This window comes from Oryx dammah, unplaced genomic scaffold, assembly GCF_014754425.2.
Source record: "Oryx dammah isolate SB20612 unplaced genomic scaffold, SCBI_Odam_1.1 HiC_scaffold_23, whole genome shotgun sequence".
Lineage (NCBI taxonomy): Eukaryota > Metazoa > Chordata > Mammalia > Artiodactyla > Bovidae > Oryx > Oryx dammah.
Genome location: NW_024070207.1, coordinates 90416499 through 90436630, shown reverse-complemented (window position 1 = coordinate 90436630; position 20132 = coordinate 90416499). Strand labels below are relative to the sequence as shown.

Sequence of the window (20132 nt, the reverse complement as noted above, 5' to 3'; positions counted from 1 at the left end):
AATATTGTGAAAATGACTATACTACCAAACACAAGCTATAGATTCAATGCAATCCCTATCAAATTGCCAATGGCATTTTTCACAGAACTAGAACAAAAAAATTCACCATTCATAAGGAAACACAAAAGACCCTGAACAGCCAAAGCAGTCTTGAGAAAGGTGAATGGAACTGGAGCAATCAACCTTCCTGACTTCAGATTATACTACAAAGCTACAGTCATCAAGACAGTATGGTACTGGCACAAAAACTGAAATATAGACCAATGGAACAAAATAGAAAGCCCACAAATAAACCCATACACTTATAGGTACCTTATTTTTGACAAGAATATACAATGCAAGAGGCAAGAATATACAATGGGGCAAAGACAGCCTCTTCAATAAATGGTGCTGGGAAAACTGGACAGCTACATGTAAAAAAATGAAATTAGAATACTTCCTAACACCATACACAAAGATAAGTCAAAATGGATTAAAAAGCTAAATATAAGACCAGAGCTAATAAGACCAGAAACTATAAAGCTCTTAGAGGAAAACATAGGCAGAACACTCGATGACATAAAGCAAGATCCTCTATGACCCACCTCTGAGAGTAATAGAAATAAAAACAAAAGTAAACAAGTGGGACCTGATTAAACTTAAAAGCTTTTGCATAGCAAAGGAAACTATAAGCAAGGTGAAAAGACAACCCTCAGAATGGGAGAAAATAATAGCAATTAAACAACTTTGTGACAAAAGATTAATTTTCAAAATATACAAGCAGCTCATACAACTCAATGCCAGAAAAACAAACAATCCAATCAAAAAGTAGGGAAAAGACCTAAACAGACATTTCTCCAAAGAATATATATAGATGGCTAACAAACACATAAAAGATGCTCAACATTGCTCATTATTAGAGAAATACAAATAAAAACTACAATGAGATGTCATATTACCTCACAATGGTCAGAATGGCCTCAAAAAGTCTACAAAAAATAAATGCTGGAGAGGGTGTGCAGAAAAGGGAATGCTCTTGCACTGTTGGTGAGAATGTAAATTGATACAGCCACTATGGAGGACGGTATGGAGATTCCTTAAAAAACTAGGAATGAAACTGCCATATGATCCAGCAGTCCCATTCCTAGGCATATACCCTGAGGAAACCAAAATTGAAAGATATACATGTATCCCATTGTTCACTGCAGCACTATTTACAATAGCTAGAACATGGAAGCAACCTAGATGTCCATTGACAGATGAATGGATAAGGAAGTTGTGGTATATATTCACAATGGACTATTACTCAGCCATAAAAAGGAATGCATTTGAGTCAGTTCTAATGAGGTGGATGAACCTGGAACCTATTATACAGAGTGAAGTGAGTCAGAAATAGAAAGATAAATACCATATTCTAATGCATATACATGGAATCTAGAAAAGTGGTACTGAATAATTTATTTACAGGGCAACAATGGAGATATAGACATAGAGAACAGACTTATGGACATGGGGAGAGTGGGGGAGGGGTGGGATGTGTGGAGGGAGGAACATGGAGACTTATGTTGCCATGTGTGGAATAGGTAGCAGACCAGAATTTGCTCTGTGGCTTGGGAAACTCAAATGGGCTCTGTATCAACCTAGAGTGATGAGATGGGAAAAGAGATTGGGAGGGAGTTTCAAAAGGGAGGGGATATATGTATACCTATGGCTAACTCACGTTGAGGTTTGACAGAAAACAGCAAGATTTTGTAAAGCAATTATCCTTCAATAAAAAATATTTTTTTAAAAAATTTCAAGAAAAGGAGGGAAGATTGCTCTTGTAACATTATTACTAATTAACCAAATAACTGGTGCAAACAACTCAAATTCTTTGCTGGTTAAACTTTGAGCAAAAATTAGAAAACCAACACTTGCTTACCACAGGACAGTGTAGTACTATTTAAAGGACTTAAAAAATTATGTATAGATAACAGTGCTTTGGAGAGAAAATGAATGCATAAAAATGCTGAATAATATATAAATCAGTATAGGATGCAAAGCTATAAGCTTAAAAATACCATAAAAACCACATCTAAAATTGTCTTTTCACATCCTTATGGAATCTACTGAGCAAGGCAAGTAAAAAACACATGATATTACTGGAGAGCAGTCCTAAGATGGTGGAGGAATAGGACAGGGAGATCACTTTCTCCCCCACAAATTCATCAAAAGATGAATTGAACGCTGAGCAAATTCCACAAAACAGTTTCTGAAAGTTGGCAGAGGACACTAGGCACCCAGAAAGGCAGCCCATTCTCTTTGAAAGGAGGTCACCTCTATCTCCTCCCTCCCCCTTCTCTTCTCTACCTAACTCTGTGAATCTCTTTGCATGTTCCATGCTGTGAAGAACACTTAGGGAACTGATTACTGGCTAGATCTGCCTCTCTCCTTTTGACTCCCTCTATTCTCCTCCTGGTCACCTCTTCTCCCTCCCCCTCTTCTCTTCGCCATGTAACTCTGTGAACCTTTCTGGGTGGCCTTCACTGTGGAAAATCTTTTCACCATTAACCTAGATGTTTTACCATCAAATGAAGAAGAATGGATGGAGAAGTCTTGAGGCTACTGTAAGAATATGACTGAAAGCCAGAGGCAGGAGGCTTTAATCCAAAACTTGAGAACACCAGAAAACTCCTGACTCCAGGGAAAATTAATCAACGAGAGCTCATCCAAAAGTCTCCATACCTACACTGAAATCAAGCTCCACCCAAGAGCCAACAAATTTCAGAGCAAGACATAACAAGCTAATTCCCCAACAACACAGAAACACAACCCTGAGTATTAAAATACAGGCGGCCAAAAGTCACACCAAACCCACAGACACCTCAAAACTCACTACTGGACTCTTCATTGCACTCCAGAGAGAAGTGATCCAGCTCAACCCACCAGAACACCAATGCAAGTTTCCCTAACCATAAACCTTGACAAGCCACTCGTCCAACCCCACCCACAGGGAGCAACCTCCACAATAGAGAGGAACCACAAACTTCTAACATACAGAAAGGCCACCCCAAACACAGCAATATAAACAAGATGAAAAGGCAGAGAAATATAGAGCAGGAAGGAAACATGATAAATGCCCAGCAAATCAAACAAAAGAGGAGGACATAGAGATTCTACCTGAAAAAAATTCAGAATAATGATAGTAAAAATGATCCAAAATCTTGAAAACAAAATGGAGTTACAGATAAATAGACTAGAGACAGGGATTGTGAAGATGCAAGAAATGTTTAACAAGGACCTAGAAGAAATAAAAAAGAGTCAATCAACAATGAATAATGCAATAACTCAGTTCAAAAGCACTCTGGAGGGAACCAACAGTAGAATAACAGAGGCAGAAGATAGGATAAGTGAGGTGGAAGATAGAATGGTGGAAATAAATGAAGCAAAGAGGAAAAAAGAAAAAATAATTAAAAGAAATTAGGCCAACCTCAGAGAACTCTGGGACAATGTTAAACGCCCCAACATTTGAATCATAGGAGTCCCAGAAGAAGAAGACAAAAAGAAAGACCATGAGAAAATATTTGAGGAGATAATAGTTAAAAACTTTCCTAAAATGAGGAAGGAAATAGCCACCCAAGTCCAAGAAACCCAGAGAGTCCCAAACAGGATAAACCCAAGGCAAAACACTCCAAGACAAATATTAATCAAATTGATGAAGATCAAACACAAAGAACAAATATTAAAAGCAGCAAGGGAAAAATAACAAATAACACACAAGGGGATTCCCATAAGGATAACAGCTGATCTTTCAATAGAAACTCTTCAGGCCAGAAGGGAATGGCAGGACATACTTAAAGTGATGAAAGAGAAAAACCTACAACCCAGATTACTATACCCAGTAAGGCTCTCATTCAAATATGAAGGAGAAATCAAAAGCTTTACAGACAAACAAAAGCTGAGAGAATTCAGCACCACCAAACCAGCTCTTCAACAAATGCTAAAAGATCTTCTCTAGAAAGGAAACACAGAAAAGGTTTATAAACTTGAATGCAAGACAACAAAGTAAATGGCAACGGGATCATACTTATCAATAATTACTTTAAATGTAAATGGGTTGAATGCCCCAACCAAAAGACAAAGACTGGCTGAATGGATACAAAAACAAGACCCCTGTATATGCTGTTTACAAGAGACCCACCTCAAACCAAGGGACACATATAGATTGAAAGTGAAGGTCTGAAAAAAGATATTTCATGCAAATACAGACCAAAAGAAAGCAGGAGTACCAATACTCATATCAGAAGAAAGACTTTGAAATAAAGGCTGTGGAAAGAGACAAAGAAAGACACTACATACTGATCAAAGGATCAATCCAAGAAGAAGATATAATAATTATAAATATATATGCCCCTAACATAGGAGCACCAAAATATGTAAGGCAAAGGCTAACAAGTATGAAAGGGGAAATTAACAGCAACACAACAATACTGGGAGACTTTAATTCCCCACTCACACCTATGTATAGATCAACTAAACAGAAAATTAGCAAGGAAACACAAACTTTAAATGATACAACAGACCAGTTGGACCTAATTGATATCTGTAGGACATTTCACCCCAAAACAATGAATTTCACCTTTTTCTCAAGTGCACACAGAACATTCTCCAAGACAGATCATATTCTGGGCCATAAATCTAGCTTTGGTAAATTCAAAAAAATTCAAATCATTTTAAGCCTCTTTTCTGATCACAATGCAGTAAGATTAGATGTCAACTATAGGAAAGAAACTATTAAAAATTCAAATATATGGAGGCTAAACAACACGCTTCTGAATAACCAACAAATCACAGAAGAAATCAAAATATGTATAGAAACAAATGAAAATGAAAACATGACAACCCAAAACCTATGGGATTCAGTAAAAGCAGTGCTAAGGGGAAGGTTGATAGCAGTACAAGCTTACCTCAAGAAACAAGAATAAAAGCAAATAACCTAACTCTACATCTAAAACAACTAGAAAAAGAAGAAATGAAGAACCCCAGGGTGTAGAAGGAAAGAAATCATAAAAATTAGGGCAGAAAGAAAAAGAAAGGAAACTGTAGTAAAAATCAACAAAACTAAAGGCTGGTTCTTTGAGAAGATAAATAAAACTGACAAACCATTAGCCAGACTCATCAAGAAACAAAGGGAGAAAAATCAAATCAATAAAATTAGAAATGAAAGTGGGCAAATCACAACAGACAACACAGAAATACAAAGGATCATAAGAGACTACTATAAGCAACTATATGCCAATAAAATGGACAACTTGGAAGAAATCGACAAATTCTTAGAAAAGTACAACTTTCCAAAACTGAACCAAGAAGAAATAGAAAATCTTAAGAGACACATCACAAGCACGGAAATTGAAACTGTAATCAGAAATCTTCCAACAAACAAAAGCCCAGGACCAGACGGCTTCACAGGTGTATTCTACAAACAATTTAGAGAAGAGCAACACCTGTACTACTCAAACTTCCAGAAAATTGCAGAGGAGGGTAAACTTCCAAACTCATTCTATGAGGTCACCATCACCCGAATACCAAAACCAGACAAAGATGCCACAAAAAGAAAACTACACACCAATATCACTGATGAACATAGATGCAAAAATCCTTAACAAAATTCTAGCAAACAATCCAACAAGATATTAAAAAGATCATACATCATGACCAAGTGGGCTTTATCCCAGGGATGCAAGGATTCTTCAATATTTGCAAATCAATCAATGTGATGCATCACATTAACAAACTGAAAGATTAAAAACCATATGATTATCTCAATAGATGCAGAGAAGGCCTTTGACAAAATTCAACATCCATTTATGATAAAAACTGTCCAGAAAGCAGAAACAGAAGGAACATACCTCAACATAATAAAAGCTATGTTTGACAAACCCACAGCAAACATTATCCTCAATGGTGAAAAATTGAAAGCATTTCCCCTAAAGTCAGGAACAAGACAAGGGTGCCCACTCTCACCACTACTATTCAACATAGTTTTGGATGTTTTGGCCACAGCAATCAGAGCAGAAACAGAAATAAAAGGAATCCAAATTGGAAAAGAAGTAAAACTCCCTGTTTGCAGATGACATGATCCTCTACATAGAGAACCCTAAAGACTACACCAGAAAATTACTAGAGCTAATCAATGAATATAGTAAAGTTGCAGAATATAAAATCAACACACAAAAATCCTTTGCATTCCTATACACTAATACTGAAAATAGAAAGAGAAATTAAGGAAACAATCCCATTCCCCACTGTGACGAAAAGAATAAAATACTTAGAAATACATCGACCTAAAGAAACAAAAGACCTATATATAGAAAACTATAAAAACACTGCTGAAAGAAATCAAAGAGGACACAAGTAGATGGAGAAATATACTATGTTCATGGATCGGCAGAATCAATATAGTGAAAATGAGTATACTACCCAAAGCAATCTATAGATTCAATGCAATCCCTATCAAGCTACCAAAAGTATTTTTCAGAGAACTAGAAGAAATAATTTCACAATTTGTATGGAATTACAAATAAACTCAAATAGCCAAAGCAATCTTGAGAAAGAAGAATGGAACTGGAGGACGCAATCTGCCTGACTTCAGGCTCTACTACAAAGCCACAGTCATCAAGACAGTATGGTACTGGCACAAAGGCAGAAATGTAGATTAATGGAACAAAATAGAAAGCCCAGAGATAAATCCACGCACCTATGGACACCTTATCTTTGACAAAGGAGGTAAGAATATACAATGGAGAAAAGGCAATCTCTTTAACAAGTGGTGCTGGGAAAACTGGTCAACCACTTGTAAAAGAATGAAACTAAAACATTTTCTAACACCATACACAAAAATATGGATTAAAGATCTTTTTTTTTTTTAAAGATCTAAATGTAAAACCAGAAACTATAAAACTCCTAGAGGAAAACATAGGCAAAACACTCTGTCATAAATAACAGCAGGATCCTCTATGACCCACCTCCCAGAGTAATGGAAATAAAAGCAAAAATAAACAAATGGGACCAAATTAAACTTAAAAGGTTTTGCACAATGAAGGAAACTATGAGCAAGGTAAAAAGGCAGCCTTCAGTATGGGAGAAAGTAATAGCAAATGAAGCAAGTGACAAAGAATTAATCTCAAAAATATACAAGTAGCTCATGCAGCTCAATTCCAGAAAAATAAACGACCCAATCAAAAAAATGGGCCAAAGAACTGAACAGACATTTCTCCAAAGAAGACATACAGATGAGTAACAAACACATGAAAACATGTTCAACATCACTCATTATCAGAGAAATGCAAATCAAAACCACAATGAGGTACCATCTCATGCTGGTCAGAATGGCTGTTTCCAGAAGTCTACAAACAACAAATGCTGGAGAGGGTGTGGAGAAAAGGGAACCCTCTTACACTGTTGGTGGGAATGCAAACTAGTATAGCCACTATGGAGAACAGTGTGGAGATTTCTTAAAAATCTGGAAATAGAACTGCCATGCAACCCAGCAATCCTACTGCTGGGCATACACACTGAGGAAACCAGAATTAAAAGAAGCACATGTACCCCAATGTTCATCACAGCACTGTTTACAATAGCCAGGACATGGAAGCAACCTAGATGTCCATCGGTAGACGAATGGATAAGAAAGCTGTGGTACATATATACAATGGAATATTACTCAGCTTTTAAAAAGAATGCATTTGAATCAGTTCTAAAGAGGTGGATGAAACTGGGGCCCATTATACAGGGTGAAGTAAGTCAGAAAGAAAAACACCAATACAGTATATTAATGTGTATATATGGAATTTTAAAAGATGGCAACAATGACTCTATATGTGAGACAGCAAAAGAGACACAGATGTAAAGAAAAGATTGTTGGACTCTGTGAGAGAAGGTAAGGGTGGGATGATTTGAGATAATAGCACTGAAACATGTATATTATCATATATGAACTAGATCACCAGTCGAGGTTTGATGCATGAGACAGGGTGTTCAGGGCTGGTACACTGGGATGACCCTGAGTGATGGGATGGGGAGGGAGGTGGGAAGAGGGTTCAGGATGGGGAACACATGTACACCCATGGCTGATTCATGTCAATGTATGGCAAAAACCACTACAATATTGTAAACAATTAGCCTCTGATTAAAATAAATTGCAGGAGAAGCTTCCCTGGTGGCTCAGATGGTAAAGCGTCTGCCTGCAACGCAGGAGACCTGGGTTCGATCCCTAGGTTGGGAAGATCTCCTGGAGAAGGAAATGGCAACCCACTCCAGTATTCTTGCCTGGAGAATCCCACAGAAGGAGGAGCATGGTAGGCTACAGTCCATGGGGTCGCAAAGAGTCGGACACGACTGAGTGACTTTACTTCACTTACTTCAAAATAAATTAATTTTTAAAAAACACTCGATATTACTAAGAGAAGTGGTTCAGACTCACTGCTTAAAAATCAGTCTTCCTGAAAAAATAATTAGGTTGAGAAGAATCAGGTCACCCTATCCAACAGAAATCACATCGCCAATCATGGGGTTTCATAAAATGAATAGAGAAAAATGAATATACATATATTTAGTAGTAAAGATACAAATAGCAACCACAATATAAAAGACAAAGGAAAAATATTTTGAAAAATATTGTTTACCAAATATTATATAATATATATTTTCAGAGGTAATAATAATGAGAACCAAGGCAAAAACACTCTTTCATGCCATGAGATGTTGCTGGATTCTACCCAAATGAGTCAGAAGAAAGATGCTTAGATAAGCTGTCTTTTATGTTCTCTAATTGAAAGAATCTATTGTATACTTCTAATAATTACTCAGTAAGCTGGACTCCTCTGTACACTGGATTATCCTATTGGTTTCAAAGTATGTTATTTACTTCCCACAAGTTCATCAACAGATGGGTTCACAAAATGGATATTTGATATGGAAAGGTTCCTGTATCAAAAGCAAAGTAACACAAACCAACCCAGTTACAGAGTAGCTGCTAAGTTCAAAGCTCTATGTGGAGGGTACAACATTCAGTAAAACAATCTCTCCAGCTACAAAGATTACACAGTCAAGTAAGAGAGATTAGACTGTATGCAAATAATTGCAAAACAGGGAATGGTACCTCCAAACAATTATAAGGCAACAGAGATAAAGTGAAAAGCCATTAGGAAGAACAAAATATTAATAATATTCTTACAAAGCCATTCAGCATAGATTACTGGGCACTGGTGTGTCAGGCACTGTGCTAGGCTCTGAGAACTGAAAGATAAATGGAAATAGCCAACATTGATAAGTTATTAATACACTGGGTCAGGCAATGTGTTAAGTGCTTTTATACTCTTATCTCATTTACTCCTTGCTGCTGCTAAGTCACTGCAGTCATGTCCGACTCTGTGCGACCCCATAGACGGCAGCCCACCAGGCTCCCCTGTCCCTGGGATTCTTCAGGCAAGAGTACTGGAATAGGGTGCCATTTCCTTCTCCAATGCATGAAAGTGAAAAGTGAAAGTGAAGTCGCTCAGTCATATCCAACTCTTAGCGACCCCATGGACTGGAGCCAACCAGGCTCCTCCATCCATAGGATTTTCCAGGCAAGAGTACTGGAGTGGGTTGCCATTGCCTTCTCCTTACAACACAGTTATAAAATAGGTATCATTGTTATCCTTGTTTTAATGTCTTTCTCAAGGTAAAAGAATGATAGGACAACTGGGGTTAGAACTCACACTGCCTAGCTTCAGAGGCCACAGATTAACCATTACCTCCTGAACTGTCACAAGATTCCCATCATATTTCAGCTCAGTGAAGGACACAAGAGAAGAGTAACAGGATTATTATAACAGGGGTTTGAAAATGCTCCAGTAGGAGGGGGAAGTGCTGAACCACCTGAGAACATAAAGAAGAAAGCATCACAGTGGAGGTGACATGTGAAATGTGTCTTCAAGGCTGAGCAATGAAAGAACTGCATTCATGGGCAAGTGGGTAAGGGCATTTTCTTTGAACAGCAGGTACAAAGTTATAAGAGCATGGTAGTATATAGTATATGTGGCCCTATGAAGGTGATCTAATTTATGCTCCATATCACCTCTTCTCAAAAAAAAATGCCTTTCCTCTTTTTTGAATCTTATCAGTCTCACATTTCCTCACCATCAGCCTCTAAGACATCTCCCTCTCTCCCTCCTCACCCCAGCTCTCTCCAGCCCTTCTCCCTTTACATCCCCCAAAGCCTGAAAATCTGACTGAAAATTTTGAAGAATCCTTAAAGGATGAAGTGAAGTGAAGTCGCTCAGTCATGTCCAACTCTTTGTGACCCCATGGACTGTATCCTACCAGGCTCCTCCATCCATGGGATTTTCCAAGCAAGAATACTGGAGTGGATTGCCATTTCCTTCTCCAGGAGATCTTCCCAACCTAGGAATCGAACCCAGGTCTCCCACATTGCAGGCAGATTCTTCAACAGCTGAGTCACCAGGAGGAGAGGGAAAAGTAGAATGAGCAAAGACAAATTTTTGTTCAGCAGGCAGGGCATGGGGATAAGGAGAAAGCTGGGAACACATGTTAATAATATTATCTCCATTACATATCAGTAAGAATCAAAGCTTCAATTAATAAAGCTGACTATAAAAGCCAACTAGACCAGAACTGAAAATAGTTTCATTTTTGAAATTCAAACACACATGTAAAAACAAATGTAGGTCAATAATTATCAGAAAAACACAAACCAAAACCAGTGAGACATCATTTCATACCTGTCAGAATGGCTATCATCAAAAAGTCTACACATAATAAATGTGGCAAGGATGTAGAGAAATGAGAACCCTTGTACACTGCTGGTGGGAATGTAAATTGGTGCGGCCACTATGGAAAACAGTATGGAGGTTCACCAAAAAACTAAAACTAGAACTATCACATGATCCAGAAACTCCACTCCTGAATATATATCTGAAAAAATGAAAACACTAATTTGAAAAGATATATACACTCCAATGTTCACAGTATCATCATTTAAAATATCCAGAATATAGAAGCAATCCAAGGGTTTATCAACAGATGAATGAATGGATAAAGAAGATGTGATATATACATGCACACAATGGAATACTACTCAGCCATACAAAAGAATGTAATTTGGCCATTTGCAACAATGTGGATAGAACTAGAGGATAATTAGGTTTAGTGAAATAAGTCGGAGGAAGACAAATATTACATGTTATCACTTCTATGTGAAATCTAAGAAATAAATGAATATTACAGACAGACTCAAAGATAGAAGCATTGGTCACCAATGGGGAGAGGGGGGGCAAGATAGGGATAGGGAATAATTAAGAGATACAAACACTTACATATAAAATAAGCAACAAGGATATACAGCACAAGAAAATATAGCCATTATTTATTTTATAATAACCTCAAATTGCATATAATTTATAAAAGCATTAAATCACTGTTATATACCTGAAATTAATATAATATTGTAAATCAACTACATTTCAATAAAAAGTTTAAAAATTTTTAAAAAGTACCCTGAAATACTAGATGAAAAAATCAACAAGTAGAACCAGAGACAGAATAAAATACACTCAAAGACAGATTTCATATTTTAGGCTAAAAAGGAGGGAAACAACAGGGTGGACTACAAAGGAAGTAAAAACTTTGATTAAACTTAAAAGGACTACATGAAGTTTCTAGAACCTAGATGATAATGATGTAAAATCTTTGAGTTTAGAATAATCAGAATGTAAATACAACTGTAGTATTCTATTGCTGACTGCTATTAGTTCAGAATAGTGAAAAATAAAACGATAATAAACACAGTTATCAAACCTTTCTCCTTAAAAGACCATTAAGTGAATTTGCTCAAATAGAAGACAAGACAAACTCTCTTATTTAAACAATAGAAAAAATTTTAAACCACCTTAATACCCACAGCATAATGGAACACTGGGGAACAAATGGAAAGAGCAATGCATCAATAGTTTAATGGCTACATTTTTAGAACTTGCTGGTCTCAATGTCAGCACCTCCAGACTGGTTCCTCTGAAATACGGCAGAATTTGTGCCAAAGAAAAATGCAAGAATCCTGCAGCAAAGGAGGTAACTGGGATACTCTCAGCTTCACTTCCCCTGGGAACACTGCCCTCGCTAACCCATGTAAGAAAATAAGCCAAGTCTTAAGCAAAAGAGGAGTGTTAATTCTTCAGGACTAGGTAGGATGAGCCAGGCACTTGAGGTGCATTGTCCATCTGATGCTCCCAGTAACTCTAAGACAGGTTTGTTATTCTTACTTGACAGATGAAGGAATTAAGACCAAGAGAGGTTAAAAGTACAGTCCAGGACTTCCCTGGTGGTCCAATGTTTAAGACTCCATGCTTCCATTTGGAAGAAGGGTTTGATTCCTGGTCAGAGAAGTTCCACATGCCACACAGTATGGAAAAAAAAATAGCCCAGATGAAATAGCTAATAAATGGTAAATCCAAGTTTTGAATCCAACTGTCTGACTGAAACATTGCAGTCTCTACTACACCTCCTCCCATTACGGGGCACTGCAGGAGGATCATGTTCCTTAGGGTACCCCAACTAATATACAGAGTTCATTTCCAACAACACTCCATTTGAGTCCAATGTATCCTGGGTCCAATCCTAGAGGTAAAGGAAAAGACCCTGGCAATAATCATGATAATGATGATGATCATAATTCTACTTTCCTAAAAAGAGAAGTCAGCAATTACAAGACCTGGGACAGAGAAAGACAAAGTAGAGAAAGGGAAGGAAGTTAAATAGGGCACACATGATGGAAGATGAATAAAAACACATGAAAGTAAAGAGAAAGAGGATTGAAGAGATAGACAAAGTCCAGTAAAAGATAAAAATAGAGAGGTCAAAAGAATGGAAGGTGAAGGATTAAGGAGAGATGGGATATAAGAAAAGGAAATGGGACAAAACTGAAAAAGAAATGAAGATAAGCATTTCTGCCCCACCTTCAATAATGTGGAATTCATGCCCTCCCTGCCACCTCCCCATTCTTATGCCCTAGAATGAACAGCCATGTGCTCTCAATTATTTATACCTCTGATAAAAGGTTTATGATAATGACATGTGTCCCTGAAGGATCCTCCTTATTAAAAGAACTATTACCACACTGAATAGCACAATGCATTTCATAGTCAGAATAGGTATTTAAATAGAGGAGCATAACTAAAATAAGCAGAAGGATAGGAACAATTCTAACATGTTTAAATTTAGAAATTGGCAATGCTAAACATTTTTAAAACCTCTGAAGGGAGTTAGGAGAGTAACTTATTTGAAAAAAAAAAGTATGTTTAAAAATAAAGGGATATCAATCCAGAGAATGAAAAAAATGATTACACAAATACCCAGAAATCTGCTATGGTGAATTATCACATGTGAATTGGCTGCACTTTGTTTATATACATACAGAGTATCAAAGCTGTGCCTCAAATCTTAAATCCCAAACAGACTCCAGAGAAGACACACTGTAAGATCCCACTAATATGAAGGTGAAGAACAGGCAAAACTAATCTATAGTGATGGAAGTCAGAGCAATGGAGGAGGGCTGAATGGAAGGTGGCATAAGGGAACTTTCTGTGGTGGGAGAGATGTAAATGCCGTCCAGAATGGTGGCTACCTATGTGCACTGGTAGAACTCATGGGACTGTATGCTGAAAATGGGTACATTTTATCCTAAATAAATTGTATCTCAATAAAGTTGATTAAAATAAAGACTCAAACAATAAAACCCTAAAGGAGTAGAGTTTTCTGTGTCCTGATTGTGGTGGTGGTTACATGAATCTCTGTGATAAAGTTTCGCAGAACTATAAACTAATGGGAAAATATGAGTGCATGTAAAAACTGGTGACATTCAATTAAGGTATGGAAGCTTAGTACTATACCAATGTTAATATCCTGCTTTTGATAATGTACTGCATTTGTCTAAGATAAGATTGGGGAAAGCTGGGGAAAGAGTCTGTGCCATTTTTGTGATTTCTTATAAGTTAAAAATAACTTCAAAAATATTTTTAAAAAGAACATGGATTATATAGTTTGTATTTGTACCATTACCCACCATCAGAGTTACAAAAGGGTGAGCTTACTATAGGGCAGAATCCTGCAAGAACAAAATTCAGGAAGGTAAATAATTGTTTAAATGTTTCCAAAAACCTTCAGCTGGTCCAATTTCAGAGGAGGAAAGTACATAAATAAATATTACTCTATAGATAAAAAATTCAGAACAAAATATAAATGAGCTTTAAAATATAAGTCAACAAATCAAATAGTAACTATTAGTTCCGAATTTTTGAGCTACAGTGTTACAGATGACAAAGGTTTCTGTGTTAAAAAAAAAAAAAATCAGTGTGTACAGAGAACAACCATGCAAAGAGGTAGCAAGAGGGAGGGTCTGCAAGCCAAGGAGCAAGGCCTTAAGAGAAATCAACCCTGATAGCACAGTAATCTTGAACTTCTAACCTCCAGAACTGTGAGAAAATTAATTTCTGTGGCTTAAGGCAATCTATGCTATGTTGCTATGGCAGTCCAGAAGATTAATATACTAAACTATAATTTATACTTCATAAAATTTACTTCTTGTAAATATACACTTCAATGACTTTTCATAAATCTATAGAGTTGGGTAATCATCACCACAACCTAGTTTAAAACATTTCCATCACCCCCCCAAAATTCCCTTTCCTACTGCCAGCCCCAGGCAAACTATTGATCTGCTTTCTCTGATGTAGTTGCCTTTTTTAGGATTTCAGATAGATGGAATCATAACAATATGAAGTCTTCTGTGTCTGCTTTCTTAGTAAGTTTTTGAGGCTTATTCACATTGCATTAATACTACACATCAGTAGTTTCTTCCTCTTGACAAATGGTTTCCACTGTATGGCTGTACCACATTTTGTTTATCCATTCACCAGCTGATGGACATTTGGGTTGTTCCCTGTTTTGGGCTACATATGTTTCAATTTCTCTTAGAAATATATGTAGGAGTAGAATTAACTGAGTCATGTGATAAGCACATATTTAACTATTTAAGAAACTGTCACCGGTCTTCCAAAATGGCAATACCATTTTACGTTCCTTTCAGGAATATATAAAAGTTTCAGCTTCTTAACAGCCTTGTCGACACTTGGTATGTCAGTCTTTTTAAGTTATAGCCATTCTAATGGGTGTGTAGTAGTCAGGTTTAAGCTCAAAAAGACAATTTTAACTTTGAGCTAATAAGAATAAGCCACAGGCCTACTACTGCTAAAAAGTTTAACCCTGAGGGGAAGGTCTTAAAATTTTTCTAGTAACTAAACTCTAGTTTTTAGCAAAGGGGAGGAAAAACTCTTCAATAAAAGACTCATTTATGAACCTCATTATTTTTATTCTAAAACCATTTATTCCAAATTTGCAGATATTTTTATAAAGTGCCTTTTGAATTTCAAAAGATTAGAGAAAGCCATAATGTATGATGAAACTGGAAATTTTATCAGTTTAACAAATTTAATGAAGGTAATTTTGTGTTTTAATGATAAATACAGAACATATAGTCAGGAATTTGGCATATGAAGTGCTTGATTTCAGGCAAGCCTTTTGATTTCTTCTTTAAAACTAAATAGCTGAAGAGTATGTAATTGTGACTTAAAACATGGATTTAAATGGCAATTATTGTGATTACATTATGTTATATATATTGCTGTCTTTTATGAAATGATCCCCATAGGTTTCAGATAACCTGAAAATTACATAAACCTATGGAACATTTTTCATTTGACATTTTGGGCATGGTTTAAAGGTATACTATCTGACACATATAATATTTTTAATTGTATTTAATTTATATATACTCATTATATTTTGTAAGATTCCAGATTTGGCTTTAGGCAAAACTTTGAGTGTCTATAGTGGTTTATTGTTCTTTGCCAATCGTATGAAATTCTAACCTACTTGATGGCTCCTTGATCACCCTGCAGGAAAATTAAACATTTTGGCTGGTATTGGATAAGAAAGAGAAAAACAGCCCCTGATATCCAGGAGCCAATCTGACACTATCAGCTGGCTTTGGTGCTGCTACAAGCTGGTCTACTAAACATGAAAACTTCCAGAGGATACCATTTTCAGACAAGGCCACTCTGTGACCACAATGGATCAAGATGAAAAAAAGAGAGAGATCAGTCCATAGCTACATCTGAACACAGACAGAACATGAATGTTGTCCAAGCCACAAAACACCAAATATCCCCCTGTCCTAGGAGTGAGGGCTGCTTCTCTCCCAATTACAGATGTAGCCTTCTAGTCTCCTTTCTCCATAAATGAGATTACTTAAGATACAAAATCTTTTTTTTTAAATGAGCAAAAGAACTGAATAGACACTTTTCCAAAGAGGAAATACAGAGGGCCAACAGGCACATGAAAAGACACTCAACATCGCTTAATCATCAGGAAAATGCAAAACCACAATAAGATATCAACTCATTCCTATCAGAATGACTATGATCACAAAGACAACAAATAACAAGTGTTGGTGAAGATGTGGAGAAAAGTGAACCCTCGTATGCTGTTGGTGGGAATGTAAACTAGTACAGCCACTGTGAAAAACAGTATGGAAGGTTTTCAAAAACTATAAACAGAACTACCATAGGACCCCTGGTGGCTCAGACCATAAAGCCTCTGCCTACAATGCAGGAGACCTGGGTTCGATCCCTGGGTCAGGAAGATCCTCTGGAGAAGGAAATGGCAACCCACTCCAGTATTCTTGCCTGGAAAATCCCATGGACGGAGAAGCCTGGGGGCTACAGTCCAGGGGGTTGCAAAGAGTAGGACACCACTGAGCGACTTCACTTTCAATTTCACTTTTTCACCATAGGACCCAGCAATTCTACTCCTGGATATACATCTGAAAGACAAACGAAAAACACTAATTCGAAAAGATGCATGCACCTCAGTGTTCACAGTGGCATTATTTACAATTGCCATGAAAACAACCCAAGTGTCCATCAACAAATGACTGAATAAAGAAGCGGGGTGTATTTGTGTGTGTGTATACTAACCTACTTGATCACTCCTTGATCTCCCTGCAGGAAAATGTGTGTATATACACACACATATGACTACTATTGAGCTATAAAAAATTTTGTCATTTGCAGCAACATGAATAGCCTTGCAGGATACTATGATGAGTGATATAAATCAGACAAATAGTGTATGATATCACTTATATGTGAAAATCTAAAAAATACAATAAATTAGTGAATATACAGAAAGAAGCAGACTCAGATACAGAGAACAAACCAGTGGTTACCAGTGAAGGGAGGAAAGGGGGATGGACAATAAAATAAGCTATAAGGATATATTGTACAACACAAGGAATATATCCAATATTTTATAATAACTGTAAATGGAGTATAACCTATAAATTATGAATCACTATATTGTACACCTGTAACCTATATACTGTACAACAACTATATTTCAATTTAAAAGATAACACAATCATAACAGTAACCTCACTTCCTGACAGCACCCAATCTAGAGCAAGGCCTCACTTCTTTAAATCCTCTTCAAAATTACCTAACATGAGCCCAAATCTTATAGTAAGTCTTTTGTAACACTTGCTTACTTAGACATCCCACAGTTACTCAGAGTGGATGTTTTTCCTCACTGCAATGAGTAACAAACCAACTTGTTCAATGAAAAACACACATCAAGGTGACCCAAGAGATCAGGTTATATTTTAAATTGTTACTTTTATATTGTTCAAAGCATAAAGAGCCACACAGTGCTACATAAACAATCAGCTCACCATAAACCCCTTATCAACAAATCCAAAGTTATTAAAATTCCAATTCTATGGTCAGTAGTTTTGATTATAATCATTATGTTCACAGTAGATGGAAAAAATAAAATAATATTTTAAATGCATGCATACCCCATAGGATCAACCTTTACCCTGCCACTTACTATAATGGAGTCATTTGCAAAGCAGCAAACAAATTAGGTTAACTAGGAGCTATTGACAAATGAAGAGAAATGAAACCATAATTGTAGTCTATGTAAAAGATGCTTAACATCCAGATAAAAGTCATTAAAAAACATTCAGTCATTTGAGTATTTCTAACTAGTCTGATTTTTTATAAAAGCAGCTCACAATAGCAATGGCAGCATATTATAAACTACTAAATGCCAAATTTCAATCAACAATAAAGCAGTAGGTACCTGATGTAATTAGAAAGAGCCCCAGGCCAGGAGATCCAGGGTCTGGGCTTAGTTTTAGGATCAGTTTGCCTTTAGTCACAGACTACATGCCACAGACTAAGACTCAAGTCTTAGGCACAGACTGCTAAAGGTGAGGAGGTATTAAGCAAGCAGCTAGCCAAGTCCCCCCTCACAGTCAAGGAAACTGAGGCTCAGAGAGGAAAGGTGACAAAGCCACAATCATAAAGATTAGTTAGTTCTGGTGCCTCCAACATGCATCCTCAGAACACTGTCTCTGCCCCACTTTTTGCAAATGGTTGCTCATTTAAAGAATGAGAACAGTCATCCATGTTTGCTTCTTCCTGGGATGTTGACTGGAACTAACTTGTTGAGTGAATATGTGCTTGCTTATATTTAAACAATTTCAATGAAATAACTAGTCTTTGGGCAGTGGGTGCAGTATCAGGCAAAATTGTGTTTGGCTACTTGCATAAATCCTCCCACTGGCAAGCGTTTTAAAAGCATGTTGGTGGTAGTTTAGTCACTAGGTCATGTCCTACTCTTACAGCCCCATGGACTGTAGCCTGCCAGGCTCCTCTGTCCATGGGACACTCCAGAAAAAGAATACTGGAGAGTGTTGCCATTTCCTTCTCCAGGGGATCTTCCCAACCCAGGAATCAAACCTGGGTTTCCTGCATTGCAGGCAGGTTCTTTACCAACTGAGCTACAAGGGAAGCTTAAAAACATGTTAGGGCTGTGTTTCTCAATGGGCATGGTATTTGCATTTTAGGTAGAATATTCAGTTGGGGGGTTACCCTCCCCAAGTTGCAGGATGTAAAATACAAGGCTGGGTCCCAGCTATTCAAATAGCAGCAGCACTTCTGTGTCATGTCTGGCCGTAGGGTGAGGCAATTGAAAAACATCAAAACTAATGCCAAAAATCCAGGATGAACAAAATACCACCATGTTAAATAAAGACGGAATCAGCACTACTGATTTTCCCTTTTGCCTCAGGCTCCAATATGGCTCAGCATGACACAGTTACTGATCCTGTCTTTATTTAACATGCTATTTTGTTCATCCTGAATTTTTGCATTAATTTTAAAGATACTTCATGGGAACTTGAATAGAATTTGTATCCTACTGTTGTGTGAAAATTGTATAAATCTTAATTATGTTGAATTGGTTCACAGTGCTTTTCAGGTCTACTATATCCTTCTACTTCTCTGTATATTCAATCTATTGGCTTTTGAGAGTTTGATATTGAAACTCCAACTAAAAATCTTAATTCATCTACTTTAAAAAATAATTGTAATATATAGTGGAAGTATATGTAAACTTGTTCTGTATTTTCCCAAGTTTCTTATAAATGTGTTGTCATGTTTCCATAATTTAAAAAATAAAAAATTAAAGCAAAAATTTTTTAAATTATTTCATTAAAATATTACCTGGCTGATTACTGAGTTTAGGGGCACCCCTAAATTCTGTACTCAAGACAAGTGTCTCACTTGTTTTATCATAGTCCAGTTCTCTTCCTGGTCATTGGGACAACTCAAAACACCTCCAGACATTTCCAAAGGTCTCTCTAGGTTGAGAATCTCTAAAATAGGGGTTTATTTTTCTCATTTAATAGGATGTCCAGAGAGACAGGGCTCAGGCCTGAAATGGTATCACTTGATGCCATCAGGGCCCTAGATTCCCTTTATCTCTGCTGCATTCACAAGATGGCTGCTGTGCCCTGAGGAATTACTTTCTACTTCCAGACAGGAAAACACAGCAGGAAAAACATATCAGCTGAGCCTGACACTTTTAATTAGAAAAATCACTTTCCCAAGAGCCCCACCCTTTGGCCACCTGATGCAAAGAGCCAACTCATTGGAAAAGACTCTGATGCTGGGAAAGACTGAAGGCAGGAGGAAGAGGGGATGACAGGATGAGAT

General features: G+C 37.0%; 1 protein-coding gene and 1 non-coding gene across 2 annotated transcripts in view; one reads left to right on the top strand and one right to left on the bottom strand.

Moving 5' to 3' along the window:
- EFHC2 (EF-hand domain containing 2) overlaps positions 1 to 20132 on the bottom strand; it is a 220788-nt gene that overhangs the window by 168518 nt on the left and 32138 nt on the right. The window lies entirely within an intron of this gene.
- TRNAC-GCA lies at positions 8171 to 8242 on the top strand. Its single transcript has one exon. It is a non-coding gene; the product is annotated as a tRNA-Cys (tRNA).